We start from the raw sequence: 18,078 nt of genomic DNA, 5'->3' as shown, positions 1-18,078 counted from the left end.
GAAGTGGCTATCATGCTGCCAGCCACTAAGAAGGAGAAGTAGAAGTCTTGGCAAACCATAATGACGATAATTAGGCCAATGGCTGGTCTTGTCAAATATGACACAGGAAAAGCTGTTATTAACCTTTCTCGTTTGTTGTATTTCTCTTTTCCTTTTGTCCTCTGGGCTGTCTCTGTTGAAAGAGAACAGAGTGAGAGCGGGTTATTTGGGTCGGACAAGGAAACACTTTGGTGTCACAGAATGTAATTGGGTTGTAATGTTATCCAGAACACACATTTAGTGTAGTGACAAATCACTATACAGTATAACTCCCTTTTTCTGTGAGTTTTATATTTGTTATTGGTATAGGTACTCCGGTTTTAGTTCCTCTTTTTAGGCATTTTTTGGTCATTTTTTGCTACTTAATGGACTAGGTCAAGGATACGCAACTACTTTTTGAGAAGGTCCGTTCACACAAATGTCCTATCTGACAAATGTTCTGATGGATATTGTCATTTATCGGCGTAGTAGCAAACCACCACCTCACGACCCAAACTTTTCACACCCCTCTTTTTGGCGGAATGATTTCTTTTACCGTTTTTAAGTTCATTTCTTTCAATTCTATACATTTGTCCATGTCTTATGTGTGTTCATATGATACCTGAGCGATTCAACAAAATCAATAGGAATCAAAGCTGGCCTTGATAACTACAAGATTTGGATGGGTAAGTTAGCTGGTTAGCCTAACTAACATGGGCTAGTTATACATATATTATAAATAGCTCTCTAAAGTACTGTCTTAATGACATACAGTGCCTTGCGAAAGTATTCGGCCCCCTTGAACTTTGCGAACTTTTGCCACATTTCAGGCTTCAAACATAAAGATATAAAACTGTATTTTTTTGTGAAGAATCAACAACAAGTGGGACATAATCATGAAGTGGAACGACATTTATTGGATATTTCAAACTTTTTTAACAAATCAAAAACTGAAAAATTGGGCGTGCAAAATTATTCAGCCCCCTTAAGTTAATACTTTGTAGCGTCACCTTTTGCTGCGATTACAGCTGTAAGTCGCTTGGGGTATGTCTCTATCAGTTTTGCACATCGAGAGACTGACATTTTTTCCCATTCCTCCTTGCAAAACAGCTCGAGCTCAGTGAGGTTGGATGGAGAGCATTTGTGAACAGCAGTTTTCAGTTCTTTCCACAGATTCTCGATTGGATTCATGGACTTTGACTTGACCATTCTAACACCTGGATATGTTTCTTTTTTAACCATTCCATTGTAGATTTTGCTTTATGTTTTGGATCATTGTCTTGTTGGAAGACAAATCTCCGTCCCAGTCTCAGGTCTTTTGCAGACTCCATCAGGTTTTCTTCCAGAATGGTCCTGTATTTGGCTCCATCCATCTTCCCATCAATTTTAACCATCTTCCCTGTCCCTGCTGAAGAAAAGCAGGCCCAAACCATGATGCTGCCACCACCATGTTTGACAGTGGGGATGGTGTGTTCACGGTGATGAGCTGTGTTGCTTTTACGCCAAACATAACGTTTTGCATTGTTGCCAAAAAGTTCAATTTTGGTTTCATCTGACCAGAGCACCTTCTTCCACATGTTTGGTGTGTCTCCCAGGTGGCTTGTGGCAAACTTTAAACAACACTTTTTATGGATATCTTTAAGAAATGGCTTTCTTCTTGCCACTCTTCCATAAAGGCCAGATTTGTGCAATATACGACTGATTGTTGTCCTATGGACAGAGTCTCCCACCTCAGCTGTAGATCTCTGCAGTTCATCCAGAGTGATCATGGGCCTCTTGGCTGCATCTCTGATGAGTCTTCTCCTTGTATGAGCTGAAAGTTTAGAGGGACGGCCAGGTCTTGGTAGATTTGCAGTGGTCTGATACTCCTTCCATTTCAATATTATCACTTGCACAGTGCTCCTTGGGATGTTTAAAGCTTGGGAAATCTTTTTGTATCCAAATCCGGCTTTAAACTTCTTCACAACAGTATCTCTGACCTTCCTGGTGTGTTCCTTGTTCTTCATGATGCTCTCTGCGCTTTTAACGGACCTCTGAGACTATCACAGTGCAGGTGCATTTATACGGAGACTTGATTACACACAGGTGGATTGTATTTATCATCATTAGTCATTTAGGTCAACATTGGATCATTCAGAAATCCTCACTGAACTTCTGGAGAGAGTTTGCTGCACTGAAAGTAAAGGGGCTGAATAATTTTGCACGCCCAATTTTTCAGTTTTTGATTTGTTAAAAAAGTTTGAAGTATCCAATAAATGTCGTTCCACTTCATGATTGTGTCCCACTTGTTGTTGATTATTCACAAAAAAAGACAGTTTTATATCTTTATGTTTGAAGCCTGAAATGTGGCAAAAGGTCGCAAAGTTCAAGGGGGCCGAATACTTTCGCAAGGCACTGTAACTGCAGTACGCTACAAATACTGCATCCAACATATATATATATATTTTACTGCAGTACTTTTGCAGTATAATTGCATTTCAACTGCTGTTATCAGTCGACTGCAGTTAATGCACTTTTATTGCAGTTTCAAATGTCACGCCCTGACCTTAGAGATCCTTATTTATTCTCTATGTTCGGTTAGGTCAGGGTGTGACTCAGGTGGGAGAATCTGTTTTTTATTTCTTTGTTGTTTTTGCCTAGTGTGGTTCCCAATCAGAGGCAGCTGTCTATCATTGTCTCTGATTGGGGATCATTTATAAGTTGTGATTTTCAGTTTGGGTTTTGTGGGGAGTTATTTTCTGTTTAGTTGCCTGACAGAACTGTGCGCTTTCGTTTTTTCTACTTTGTTATTTTGTTGCGGTGTTCAGTTTATTACAAATCATGAACGCCTACCACGCTGCACTTTGGTCTCCTTCTTCAACCAACGAGAGTCGTCACTTTAAAACTGCGATCTTTGTTTAAGGGGTCTATCTATGGGAACAACAACAATCATTTTGCAAGCAATATTGCTAAAATGAATGAACTAAAATGTTACCTGTAATGCTCATCTCCTGTAGCCAAATTGTCATCTTATTATTTACATACTGTAGGTAAATTTACAATGGTTGGGTTTGCACTAAACAATTGTATTTGTCAGCACATAAAATCCATGTACAACATCTGGTATATGGTTTGCCTCATATACATTGTCTACTGGTATCATTTTAAATTGAGAATGTATAGCTGAAAATGTAAACAAATGTGAGTTTTGCTATTCTCTGCTTCAGATGACAGATGCCCATAAGGCCAGTAATGCCATCTAACTATAGGCCTATGGCTGCATTGGCGATGCCTGCCATATGATAAGCTGCTAAATGAATTCAGATAGCTGATACACTGAGGGTGACAATCAATAAAACAGATTGGAAATCTTACAACTAGACGAAAGGGAAATGTTCATTTGAGAATACAACACAGTAGTGTTGAGAGATTAACGGACATTATGAAAAAAAACTAATTGACTGATGTCGGTTCAATTATTTGAATTTCACGAAATTGTGGAGAAAAAGGGTGTAAAAATAAAATATATATTTGAATTCCATTTCGTTTTTTTCTGTGAGCTCAATGCGCATATTGCAAAAGTTTCTCTAGAGATTAATCAGATCAAGCCAGAACTGTGCGAACAATGTAGAAGGGAGTTGATTTCCAACAGACTAATATTCTACATAGTTTAGCGCAGAAAATGTGGTAATTAACTACAATGGCCATAATCCATTGCATGCCTACTTGGCCAGTCTGTGTTATATGCCTGCTGTGTAAAAGAGACAGAAGAAGAATGCTCGATCGAGAGGAGCATTTGCTTCGTGCAAGGTATTTCTACCTGAAAATGCTAGTTGGTATTCAGCAGTCATGAAAAAAAAAAGATTGGAAACAAAATCAAAAACCGTGATTATTTCTTAATAATCGAAACGACCTCAAAAAGCACTAATCGCTCAGCACTAGAACACAGACACATTAGAGACAGAACCCCTTCCCCTCTTTATTGCAGAATTGCGATATGCAATTGACCAACATTGACACTAGTTCATTTTGAATCATAGTTTAACAATTAAAACAAATTTAAACACTTCACTTCAAAGAATCAACACTTCATCACTTCAAAATGTACAAATAAGCACATACGTAAAGATCAGAAAACTTAGTCTAAACAACAAAAGTTAATTGAGCAATAACAAGTATGCTAATATTACTAAAGCATAATTTCGGGTGAACAAAAAACCCACCTTACAATCTTGCTCCACTGATCCCCGATCTTCTGGGTAGGCAGACATGTATTAGGTTTATACATTATGTGTGATGTTTAACTGTATTTTTGTATGCAACATTTGCTAGCATAGGTAGGCCTACACATATAATCCATGGCATATAGGATATACTCTTAGTCTCTTGGGACACTCATTGGGAGCGCTCTCCATCTGCGAACAGGCTTTCACAGCTTTCCATATCTGAGAACAGAAACATAAAAATCACAAACAGGTGACAGATATACTCAAATTAGAAAGCACTAAATAATAGGTTACTATTATATCTCTGTCCTCAAAGTTTTTCCCTCTGGGGACTAAAATTGGATACACTTTTCATAACGTCATCCCACAAAGATACCTGCCCTGTCCAGTAGCCTACACTCTCTGTTTACTGACAGCTGTAACTGCAATGTCACCCTCTTCCATGGCTGTTATCTACAAATGCATTTGGAGACTGTTTTTAATTTACAATGATTACATCAAGATAGCTAGCTAATGGGAAGTTAGCTAGCTGATGACATTTTAATTCACTTAGCTAAACAGTGTGTCAAGCTAGCTAGCTAGCAACTCAGTTTGAGTTAGCCTACAAAGTGGCCTACTGTAGCCAGCCAGCTAGCTAATAATACATTAACATTTAAAAACATGTATTTACTTACTTGAATAGGTTTTCCCACTGGCTCAAAAACTTAAATAATGGACAATATTCACTATATTTTTGGTCGTAGCAAAGTGCCGCCAGCAGCCATGTGGATGAATGGAGGGAAAAAAACAATTTTGTAAAAAAAAAGGTTTACCACCAGAGCGGTATTGACAAATGTTATGACGTTTGACTTTACCAGCGTAATCCACTTTCAATTTCACTTAATATAAATCGCATTACTGTGGGAGACAGTTATAGCTTAAAAACTTGCACTTAAAACTAGCATAGGCAACAACTACCCGGATGGTAAACAGTGGTGCACATAACACACAGCACCACTTCTACGGGTGTGTGGGGAGAGGGTTCTTGAAATGTCACATCCAATCAGAATTTTGCCGTTGGGAGCCAGCGGGCCATTCAAAATGTTTTTGCAAAATAAATTCTCCAAACCTCCAAGAGAGGCGTGACCATGACGTGATTCTGGAGGTATGGCATCGTGAGACTACTGTAGTGTTTTTTCAGACATGTCTGTACAGTATTTACTGTAAACACTGCAGTATACTACAGTCATGTCAGCAAAAACACTACAGTATACTACGGTCATATCCGCAATAACAGGAATACTATAGTATACTATAGTCAGAGTGAGAAGCAATACATCAGTGTACCTCATTGCCACCCCCGTTCCACTCCTTTGGTCACCCGGCTGAGGAGGTAATGAATGAACGCGAGGGTGGAAAGATGCTGGCAACAGCAGACCTGAGGAAGTGCGTCTTCACAGTTAATTTGTACAGTGGCGACTACAAACACACTCAAGAGCCCCTCACTGTGTGTGTGTGGCACACTCAAGAGGTTATTGCTGTGTCTGTGCTAATGCCAGCTCAGAGATGTGCAGAGGGGAGAGGGATACACAGAGGCACGACACGTCGATGGACGACTGAAACCTTTCCCAGAGAGAGGAGATGCTTGAAGGGGAACACAGGGGATAATAGCGACCAATTAAAGACTTGACTGGTTGTTTGAGGGTTTGAGTCAAGCATGGATGAGGCCTGTCGCATGTAAACCACTGTAGGTTTGGAGAAGAGAGCTTTGGGGAAAACACAATACAGGGCTTCAGTTAAAACCAAAAATTCTAAGACAGATTTTGAGGTTTCAGATGACAAAACAAATGGATTAAACAGAGTGAACACCCAGAACTATAAATTGTGAAGATGACGTCCAGCCAAACTCAACAGGCGGACCGCGGTTCGAATCTGGACCCAGAATGGGGTTGATATGGACCGCAGGTCCCAACTTAAAAACAACTTTTTTTAACAACTCAGTCGGGCTTTCGATTTAATGTTATTGAGAGTTGTACTAGTAGAATGTACAAGGTGCAATTTTTAAATGTTGTAGTTTATGGCAGCTTTCCTCTTACTGTATACTGCACTCCAACTGCAGTTATACTGCACTCTGACTGCAATATTTTTTCGTAAGGGACAGTACATGGTTACACTAGTATCACTGACCCTGGATAAGCTAGTGATTGGGCTAAGATAGCTAACATTTTAGGTCAATAATATGGTGTTAACATTATGTTGGCTTTATAATCGAGAGAGAAACTGAACTAGCGCGTAAGTTCATTTTTGTCTAGGTAGCTTACAAGGTTAGCTTACTTTTCTCTACTTTGGAAACGTACAAATCTATAATCTTTGATATGGCTAGCATTGTAGACCATTTCTCCCCTACTGCTGCAGCTTTAGCTCATCTCGAACTGATGTGATCCGTGTGACAGGTTTGCGAGTCGTTACTGATTTACACCGGGTTACTACCCCTCTTTAGCTTATTTCTGCCATTGAACTTCCCCAGGCTTCCCATTTTAGGGTAGCCTGGTTCACGACGAGGCTATATTTACTGTAGTGGTTTTGCGGACATGACTAGTATACTGCAGTATTTACCATAGTGTGTTCACGGACATGATTGTAGTAACTACCAGACTACACCTCAACCAGAAGATAAGACAGGTTGGTGACAGGCCACATATTCAGTTGAGTCAACATTCTGAGCAATTCAACAGACCAGACAACACCTTTGCAAAAATACAACATTTTTATTACATGTGTAACATCTAAACGTTAGACACAGGTTGTAGGTGACAGGTGTCAAACTCATTCCACGGAGGGTCAAGTGTCTGCGGGTTTGTACTTGATTGATGAATTAGGGTCACTAATTAGTAAGACACTCCCAACACCTGATTGTCTTGGGCTTAATTGAAAGGAAAACAAAAACCTGCAGACACCAAGCCCTCCATTGAATGAGTTTAATGGGCCTAGAACAGGGTTGTCAAAGGGAATCAGTACAGTAGCAGATACAAAGAACAAGAAAAGTTTATTAAAACTTAGACCAGGTATTCCCAAACTGGGGAACGTGTTTGAACATGTGAATATTTATATATTTTTTAAGCAGTCCAATTATATTTTCCAATGGGGCTATACTTTTGGGTGAGTTTTTTTTCTTCTTCGCCTGAGTAACCTCGTTTCACTGCCCCCCCCCCCCCAAATGAAACCATCTAGTGTTCAGCGAAATAACAACACAATGTGAAATACAGATAGCCTAGTCAAATAATTAACATCCAATCACATTAACCGCTACTCTCTTGCGGGAGTTCTACTAACGGTCTGTACAGTGCCTTGCAAAGGTATTCATCCGCCTTGGTGTTTTTCCTATATTGTTGCATTACAACCTGTAATTTCAATTGATTTTTATTTGTATTTCATGTAATGGAAATATACAAATTAGTCCAAATTGGTGAAGTAAAATGCAAAAAAAAAAAATCTAAAACAGAAAAGTGGTGCGTGCATATGTATTCACCCCTTTGCAATGAAGCCCCTAAATAAGATATTGTGCAACCAATTACCTTCAGAAGTCACATAATTAGTTAAATAAAGTCCACCTGTTTGCAATCTAAGTGTCACATGATCTTAGTGTATATATACACACCTGTTCTGAAAGGCCCCAGAGTCTGCAACACCACCAAGCAAGCGGCACCACCAAGCAAGCGGCACCATGAAGACCAAGGAGCTCTCCAAACAGGTCACGGACAAAGTTGTGGAGAAGTACAGACCAGAGTTGGGTTATAAAAAAAGATCCGAAACTTTGAACATCCCACAGAGCACCGTTAAATCCATTATTAAAAAAATGGAAAGAATATGGCACTGCAACAAACCTGCCAAGAGAGGGCCACCCACCAAAACTCACGGACCAGGCAAGGAGGGCATTAATCAGAGAGGCAACAAAGAGACCAAAGATAACCCTGAAGGAGCTGCAAAGTTCCACAGCGGAGATTGGAGTATCTGTCCATAGGACCACTTTAATCCGTACACTCCACAGAGCTGGGCTTTATGGAAGAGTAGCCAGAAAAAAGCCATTGCTTGAAGAAGCATCCCAAATTGATGGGGGTACGTGTTCACACTTCCACTTGCCGCGGCCAACCTCGTCCTCCCTAGACCTCAGCAACCTTTGAGCACAGGAAGCAACCTTTAAGACAAGACCAGAAGGGAACAGACAGGAGCGACAGAACAGAACAGGACAATACCAAACAAAATAAACAATGGTCAGTCACGTAGACATTCAGGAACAGGGTGCACGAGAGAGAGCGTCAGCAACAACATTATCAGTCCCCCGGATGTGCCGCACATCGAGATGGAATGCTTGTAAAAAATAAACACCATCTCATTATCCTCTGGTTAGGACACATCATGGCCCTCAAGAAGGTGAGAGGATTATGGTCGGGGTAGACCATAATAGGTACTACTCCTGATCCGACATACACCTCGAAGTGTTGTAGTGCCTATATGAGTGCAGCGCTTCTTTTTCCATGACCGAGTAGTTCAACTGATAATGGTTCAACTTTTTGGAAAATAATTTAACAGGCCTCTCAACACAAGACAAATCTGCTTGCAGCAAAACTGCACCTGCCCCCACATGACTTTACCTGCAAGGTAAATGACAAATCACTGCGAGGAGCAGCCAGCAACGGAGTTGAGGTAAGCAACCTCTTTGCATCTTCAAAAACATGTTGACAACGAGAAGACCATACATAAACAGCCTTAGCTTTCAGCAAATCTGTCAAGGGAGCGACCACAGTAGAGAAGTTCCTATAAAAACGATGGTAATAACCAATCATCCCAAGAAACTCATCAGTTTATTTTTAGTCGTTGGTGGTGGAAAAGCATCAATAGCTACAACCTTAGCCCGAACAGGACACACTTCACTCTGCCCAACCACCTTTCCAAGGTATGTAACGGTCGCCTGAGCAAACTCGCACTTTGCCAGATTGATCGTGAGGCGACCCGCAGCTAGGCGGTCGAACAAGGCTTGAATGTTCCTCCCAAGTATCTTCATATATCACTACATCGTCCAGATAAACAGCACACCCGGAGACAACCCTGTTCATAAGTCTCTGAAAAGTGGCAGGTTCATTACGCAGGCCGAAACTCATAATCGAATAGAAGTACAGATCAGAAGGTGTAATAAAGGCAGAGATTTCACGAGCCCTACTTGTCAGTGGCACCTGCCAATAGCCCTTTAACAGGTCAAATTAGCTCACAAACTTAGCTGCTCCGACTTGATAAACGCAGTCCTCCACCCGGGGAAGAGGAAATTAATCTGGCTTAGTGACACTGTTTACCTTGTGGTAGTCCGTACAAAATCTGTTTGTCCCATCCGGTTTACTGATCAAGATACAGGGAGAAGCCCAACTGGAGAGAGAAGGCTCTGCTATCTTACTCTCCAGCATGTACCTGACCTCACCATCCAGACAATGCAGTTTCTCTGAAGAAACTCTATAGAACCGCTGATGAATGGGGTCAGCATCCCCAATGTCAATATCGTGTTTTATTAAGTTTGTACATGTAGGTGTATCAGAAAATAAACCTGGAAATCTCTGAATCAGACCGACCATCTCTTCCCACCCATCAACAGGTAGATGTGCGAGAAGGCTGTCTAAAGCATCTAGTGTCTCTGAATTTTTCAATCTACTCTGCAGTATGCAATCGTCGAGACCAGGAACATCCTCCTCCCCATGCACGGACCTAGCATGACAAGAACCTAGCGAAATAACGTATCGGCCAAAAGAACAGGTTTACCGTCCTCTGTAGACTCTCACTGTTCAGCCTCAGAGGAACATACATATAGTTTTAACAGATTTACATGGCACAGTTGGTGTGCTTTACTCCGTTCTGGAGTGCTAGATAGTTGTGGTCAGTGCACTGGCGCACAACTGTATATGAACCTTGAAACTTGGCTTGAAAAGGAGAACCAACAATTGGCAACAGAGCAAGAACCTGGTCACCTGGACTAAAGTGACAAGGCTCAGTTCGCCAATCAAATATGCCCTTCATCCTCTCCTGTGAAGATGATAGCTTCTCTTTAGCCATTTCACCAGCGGTGTACAGGCGTCGAAGGAAATCACACACATAAGATAACAGGGACTGAGGGGGCTCGGGAGACTTCCTGTCATCCTGGAGCACAGATAGAAGTCCATGCACCCTATGTCCAAACACAAGGTCATTTGGACTGAAACCCGTGCTCTCCTGTGAAACCTCCCTAGCGGCTAACAGTAACCAAGGCAACCCCTCCTCCCAATCCTTATCCATCTCAGTACAATAAGCTCTCAACAAAGACTTAAGTGTTTGATGGAAACATTCCATCGCTCCTTGACTCTGCGCGTGATAGGCGCTAGACAAATTGTGTTTAATATGAAGCTGTTGGAGAATCTGACCAAACAGATTAGAGGGGAAATTAGATCCTTGATCACTCTGAATGACCTTAGGGATTCCAAACAGTAAGATAAACTGAGTCAAAGCTTTTTAGCACAGACTTAGTCATGATACACTGGAGAGAATAGGCAGCAGGAAACCTAGTGGTCTGACACATCACAGTGAACTACCCTTTTTAGAATGAGGCAGAGGACCAACACAGTAAATAATCAGATACTCAAAAGGTTGGCTGAGTACAGGAATAGGAAACAGTGGTACTGGCTTAATAGCTTGATTATGTTCACCAGTTAATTGACAGGTGTGACAAGATTTGATGAACTCAGAAACATCCCTCTTTAACCTAGGCCAAAAGAAATGTCTTAGTATGCGATTGTAGGTTTTCCTCACACCCATATGTCCAGCAACGTCATTGTGAGAAGTTGTAAACACCAACTCATGAAGCTTAGCTGGTACAACAACCTGACTAATACCCCCCCCCACACACACACACACGCACAAAACAACTACCATGAGACACCCACTTTCTCATCAGGACATCCTCTTTGAGAAAATAGCCATGGTCGACATCTCCCAACTTTTCCACAGGCACAATTTGGTCACGCAACTCTTCTAATGTGGAGTCAGCCCGTTGCTCCTTGATTAGATCGGAGCAGGGTACAGATAACGGGATAACAGGGAAAGTAGTGACAGATTTCTTTGTGCCATTCTCGTTAGCCGGCCCAGTGACCAGGTCGCCACTGCTCATGAAACGCATCACTGCACACGCAGAGAACACCTCTGGGGAAACTCTGCACACTCTCATCAGGAATCCCTGCAAATGACGGCTTAGCGGAAACCACTAGAGATGGAAACACGACAGGCCATACACGCTCACCAGGCAAGTTATTCCCAAGGATAACGTCAATACCCTCAGTAGGCAACAAAGGACGCACCCCCACAACAACCTCACCAGTCCACAATCCAACATCACTTTATGCAATGGAACTGACAGAGTGTTCAAACCTATTCCTCTAATTAGAACACTATTCCCCGAATCAGTCTCAGCAGAGAAGGGTAACACAGACTCCAACACAAACGACTCAGAGGCACTTGTGTCTCAGGATCTTCACTGGCACTAGGTCGTTACTTCCTAACATAGGCACAAAACCCTCCGTAATGAAAGGTAAATAGTCTGGGTTAATATGGACTTTCACATGCCCCTGGGCATGAGACAGTGTGTCAGGAGTGAACTGATGTGGGACAGCCACTGCTAAAGCCATAGGCTTAGATTTAATGTAAGCACAAGTATTACATTTACCCATGAGAACCGGACATTCGTTTTTCCAATGACCTGAACCTTGACAATAGTGACACTCTTGACCAAAGTCAGCTTTACCACGGGAGTCAGGCTCAACCCTAGTTGAATGAAACTCTGCCCGTGAACGAGAGTATCTCGGTGAGCGAGGCCCAAATCTTTCCGAACGCCCCCACTCACTCCGAATACGGGGCTCTGCAAAGACACTTTTGTGAGTCAAAACATACTCGTCTGCCAAAACCGCAGTTTCAGCGACAGTCTTTACTTTTTGTTCGTTAATGTGCGTGGCTATACGATCAGGGATTGTGTCCTTATTGTTCTGAGATCACACAGCCCTTGGAATGTCATAACTGCAGAGGCGGAACACCATCGATTAAACTGTGAAGATAACTCTCGCGCAAACTCAAGATGAATCTGTTGATCATCCCTTTTTTTAAAGTTCTAAATCGTTGGCGGTAAGCCTCAGGAACCAATTCGTAAATCTGGAACACAGCCATATTAACCTTCTCATAAATGACATTGTCGGCTACACTAAGAGCTGAGTATGCTTCCTGTGCTTTACCAGTCAACACACACTGCAACATTAAAGTGCTATCAGAATCAGGCCAAATCCTAGCATCAGCAACACAATCAAACAACGAAAAGAATGTCTCAGGGTCCTTCTCTTTAAATTTTGGCAACAACCGTAAGTTTCCAACAACATAAAATGTGTCTGGGGCACGACGGAAAGAGGAGCGACCCCTAGGTAAATCTGGGTCAACTTCCCAAAGCAAACTCGCCTGAGATCTTTCCTTCCCTAACCAACTCCAACCGCTCTTCTTGCAGCTTAATTTTAGCACGCTTCAAATCCTGTTTAAATTCCAATCCCTTGTCATACTTTACATGATCGTGCTCTAGCTTCTCACGATCATGTTCTAAGTTGTAACAGAAGCCGTTATAACAGAAGCCGTTATTCCTGTTCTTCAAAGGACAGACCACTAGGTCTAACAGATGGGGCGGCCATTGTAACGAAACAGGGAGAAGGCGAATCCTCTGCAGAGGCTGCCCAAGTGGTTACTTCAAGAATACCACTCTCCATCAGATTGGCTTTCAATATCAACCTAACATCATTTTTTAGTTCATCACTAATTTCAACCTTGTAGTGTTCAGTGACCTTCAACGGCTGTTCTTTAGTACATAATTCGAACAGTTTCTCTGATGGAAAGACGCCATAGTCACAAGTAAATAATTTTTTTTTTATCTTGCTTTTCCCCTCTCCTGAGCACATCAAACCGGACCACAAGAGAAATGACAATCACACTAAATGACAATCACCCTGTGCACCACAGAAGAGAGATGAGATATATATGGAGCTTCCCCAAAACCTACAATAACTCAACCCTAGTCTTCGTGAGGATTTGCGGTGGATAATTACACACTGTAGCCCGCTGGCAAGGGAAAAAAATACCCAGCACGCTGGCAGATTTCCCCAAGCCACGGATGTGTCCCAGAGACAACTGCTCAGTCCACGGACACCACACAAAAATAACAAACAAAATAACCATGCCCAAAGTATTCCAAAGTGAAACACTTCGCTAAGCCTAACCGGGGAAAAAGAAAGGCTATAGCTCCGGGTAGCACTTGTCACTACCCTACCCAATCACCCACTGAGGTACAGAGCCGATTGTACTCACCTCCTCGGACCGATGTCCCAACAGCAAGTAGAGCAAGAGTTTCCTGCCTGGGCAGGGTTCTAGAAACTAAACAATGTACTCTCTCCAACACAGAACACAACAAACTATCTACCGCAGTGGCAAGTTTACCTAACAAACGAAGGCAACCAACACGGGGATTACCAAACATTAAAACTCAAAAGCTGTAACAAAAGTTGCAAACAAAGCACCTACAGAGTTCTCAAACATTAACTCCACATTTTCTCCCAAACACAACGCACATACAGCGCCCAACGACACTGATACTAGTCCTTCATAATGCAACAAAGTTCTATATGCCAAAATGTCTAGGAACCAACCTTATGATCCCGGACAAGCTCCCACTTGTCATGAATCGGCTCAAAGTCTGTAACAAAAAGGGAGACAGCGTGGAGTTAAGGAATAACAAAAATATATTTATTAACTGAAGTAACGTAAATACAATTAACAACAGTGTCTGTAGTCAGTAATGTAAGTGAGTGGATGCGTGCATAAATGTGATAATGAGGGGTGTGGAAAGGTGCTAAAGCAAACACACAAAATGTCCATAAAAATGCCACAACCAAAATCTAACCGTGTGTTTGCATGGAGAGTCTCCTCAATAAATGGGGAAGAGGTGTATTTATCCCGGGACACACCCGAGCCCAAGTGTGTCCCATTTCGCTGATGACCCTCCCGGCTCCGCCCACCAAATCCTATTAAGGAAAACAAGAGCAAAGAGAAAGAATTCGGCAGACAGAGCGGGAGGGTCATCACACAATCAAGGAAAACGTTATGTCTGGCGCAAACCCAACACCTCTCACCACTCCGAGAACACCATCCCCACAGTGAAGCATGGTGGTGGCAGCATCATGCTGTGAGGATGTTTTTAATCGGCAGGGACTGGGAAACTGTTCAGAATTAAAGGAATGATGGATGGTGCTTAATACAGGGAAATTCCTGAGGGAATCCTCTTTTGTCTTACAGAGATTTGAGACTGGGAAGGAGGTTCACCTTCCAGCAGGACAATGACTTGAAGAATACTGCTAAAGCAACACTCGAGTGGTTTAAGGGGAAACATTTAAATGTCTTGGAATGGCCTAGTCAAAGCCCAAACTTCAATCCAATTGAGAATCTGTGGTATGACCTAAAGATTGCTGTACACCAGTGGAACCCATCCAACTCCAAAGGAGCTGGAGCAGTTTTGCCTTGAAGAATGGGCAAAAATCCCAGTGGCTAGATGTGCCAAGGTTATAGAGACACACCCCAAAAGACTTGCAGCTGTAATTGCTGCAAAAGGCGGCTCTACAAAGTATTTAGTTTGGGGGGGGTGAATAGTAATGCATGCTCAAGCAAGTTGTCTGTTTTTTTGTCTTGTTTGTTTCACAATAAAAAATATTTTGCATCTTCAATGTGGTAGGCATGGTGTGCAAGTCAAATGATACAACCCCCCTAAAAATTGATTTTAATTACAGGTTGTAAGGCAACAAAATAGGAAAAATGCCAAGGGGGTGAATACTTTTGCAAGCCACCGTATGTAGCCAAACGTTGTTGCTATTCATTCCGTTAGCTCAAAAATTGATAAATGTGTCACACCCTGACCATAGTTTACTTTGTATGTTTCTATGTTTTGGTTGGTCAGGGTGTGATCTGAGTGGGCATTCTATGTTACATGTCTAGTTTGTCCAGTTCTATGTTCGGCCTGATATGGTTCTCAATCAGAGGCAGGTGTTCGTCATTGTCTCTGATTGGGAACCATATTTAGGTAGCCTGGGTTTCACTGTGTGTTGGTGGGTGATTGTTCCTGTCTATGTGTTTTCACCAGATAGGGCTGTTTAGGTTTTCGTTACGTTCATTACGTTCTTTAATTTGTAGTGTTTGTATTGATTCGTGTTTTACGTTTGTTTATTAAAACATGGATCGCAATCTACACGCTGCATTTTGGTCCGACTCTCCTTCTCATATAGAAAACCGTTACAGAATCACCCACCACCAACGGACCAAGCAGCGTGTCAACAGGCAGCAACAGCAGCGTAAAGAGGAATGGACATGGGAGGACGTTATGGACAGCAGGAGTATGGACTATACTACTTGGGAGGAGATCGACAGGTGGGCGGCCGACCCAGGGAGAGTGCCGGAGCCCGCCTGGGATTCGCTGGAGCAGTGCGAGGAAGGTTATCGTAGAATGGAGGCGGTGAAAGCAGAGAGGCGCTGGTATGAGAAGGCAGCACGGCGACGCGGATGGAAGCCCGAGAGGCAGCCCCAAAAATTTATTGGGGGGGGGCTAACAGGGAGTATGGCTACGCCAGGTAGGAGACCTGCGCAAACTCCCTGTGCTTACCGGGGGGCTAGAGAGACCGGACAGGCACCGTGTTATGCAGTGGTGCGCACGGTGTCTCCAGTGCGGCGGTATATTCCAGCTCCGCGTGTCGGCCGGGCTAGATTGAGCGTCGAGCCTAATGCCATGAAGCCGGCTCTACGCAGCTGGTCCCCAGTGCGTCTCCTTGGGCCGGCTTACATGGCACCAGCCTTGCGCTCGGTGTCTCCGGTTCGCCTGCATAGCCCAGTGCGGGCTATTCCACCTCGCCGCACTGGCAGGGCGACCGTGAGCATTCAACCAGGTAAGGTTGGGCAGGCTCGGTGCTCAAGAGCTCCAGTGCGCCTGCACGGTCCGGTTTTTCCAGTACCACCTCCACACCCCAGCCCTCCGGTAGCAGCTCCCCGCACCAGGCTTCCTGTGCGTGTCCTCGGCCCAGTACCACCAGTGCCAGCACCACGCATCAGGCCTACAGTGCGCCTCGCCTGTCCAGCGCTGCCAGAGCCTTCCTCCTCTTCAGCGCTGTCGGAGTCTCCCGCCTGTTTAGCGCTGTTAGAGCCTTCCTTCTCTACAGCGCTGCCGGAGTCTCCCGCCTGTTCAGAACTGCCAGTTTGCAAGGAGCTGCCAGTTTGCAAGGAGCTGCCAGTTTGCAAGGAGCTGCCAGTTTGCAAGGAGCTGCCAGTTTGCAAGGAGCTGCCAGTTTGCAAGGAGCTGCCAGTCTGCATAGAGCTGCCAGTCTGCATAGAGCTGCCAGTCTGCATAGAGCTGCCAGTCTGCAAGGAGCTGCCAGTCTGCAGGGAGCTGCCAGTCTGCAAGGAGCCGCCAGAGCTGCCAGTCTGCAGGATGCCGCCAAAGCTGCCAGTTTGCAAGGAGCCGCCAGAGCTGCCAGTCTGCAAGGAGCCGCCAGAGCTGCCAGTTAGCATGGAGCAGCCAGAGCCGCCAGTCAGCATGGAGCAGCCAGGGCCGCCAGTCAGCATGGAGCAGCCAGGGCCGCCAGTCAGCATGGAGCAGCCAGGGCCGCCAGTCAGCATGGAGCAGCCAGAGCAGCCAGTCAGCATGGAGTAGCCAGTCAGCATGGAGCAGCCAGAGCTGCCAGTCAGCATGGAGCAGCCAGAGCTGCCAGTCAGCATGGAGCAGCCAGAGCTGTCAGTCAGCATGGAGCAGCCAGTCAGCATGGAGCAGCCAGAGCTGCCAGTCAGCATGGGGCAGCCAATCAGCATGGAGCAGCCAGAGCTGCCAGTCAACCAGACTCTTCCAGATCTGCCAGTCGACCAGACTCTTCCAGATCTGCCAGTCGACCAGACTCTTCCAGATCTGCCAGTCGACCAGACTCTTCCAGATCTGCCAGTCGACCAGACTCTTCCAGATCTGCCAGTCGACCAGACTCTTCCAGATCTGCCAGTCGACCAGACTCTTCCAGATTCTCCAGTCAGCCAGGATCTGCTAGATCCAACTACCTGCCTGGGCTTCCTCTCAGTGCTGAGCTTCCTCTCAGTGCTGAGCTTCCTCTCAGTGCTGAGCTTCCTCTCAGTCCCGAGCTACCCATCAGTCCCGAGCTACCCATCTATCCCGAGCTACCTCTGTCCCGAGCTGCCCCTCTGTCCCGAGCGGTCATTAAGGAGGGTAACCTATCTAGGGACGCTAAGGAGGTGGACTAAAACTATTATGGAGTGGGGTCCACGTCCAGCGCCAGAGCCGCCACCGCGGACAGATGCCCACCCAGACCCTCCCCTATAGGTTCAGGTTTTGCGGCCGGAGTCCGCACCTTGGGGGGGGGGGGGTACTGTCACATCCTGACCATAGTTTACTTTGTATGTTTCTATGTTTTGGTTGGTCAGGGTGTGATCTGAGTGGGCATTCTATGTTACATGTCTAGTTTGTCCAGTTCTATGTTCGGCCTGATATGGTTCTCAATCAGAGGCAGGTGTTCGTCATTGTCTCTGATTGGGAACCATATTTAGGTAGCCTGGGTTTCACTGTGTGTTGGTGGGTGATTGTTCCTGTCTATGTGTTTTCACCAGATAGGGCTGTTTAGGTTTTCGTTACGTTCATTACGTTCTTTAATTTGTAGTGTTTGTATTGATTCGTGTTTTACGTTTGTTTATTAAAACATGGATCGCAATCTACACGCTGCATTTTGGTCCGACTCTCCTTCTC

The 18,078-nt window shown here is 44.2% G+C and overlaps 1 protein-coding gene across 1 annotated transcript in view; it reads left to right on the top strand.

The window, feature by feature from the left end:
* The window catches only part of LOC139374203 (protein phosphatase 1 regulatory subunit 37), a 70,690-nt gene that overhangs the window by 16,491 nt on the left and 36,121 nt on the right, over positions 1–18,078 (top strand). The window lies entirely within an intron of this gene.

Source organism: Oncorhynchus clarkii, chromosome 19 (genome assembly GCF_045791955.1).
Source record: "Oncorhynchus clarkii lewisi isolate Uvic-CL-2024 chromosome 19, UVic_Ocla_1.0, whole genome shotgun sequence".
NCBI lineage: Eukaryota > Metazoa > Chordata > Actinopteri > Salmoniformes > Salmonidae > Oncorhynchus > Oncorhynchus clarkii.
Note: the sequence above shows the minus strand (reverse complement) of the source record. Positions and strands in the feature narration are given on the sequence as shown.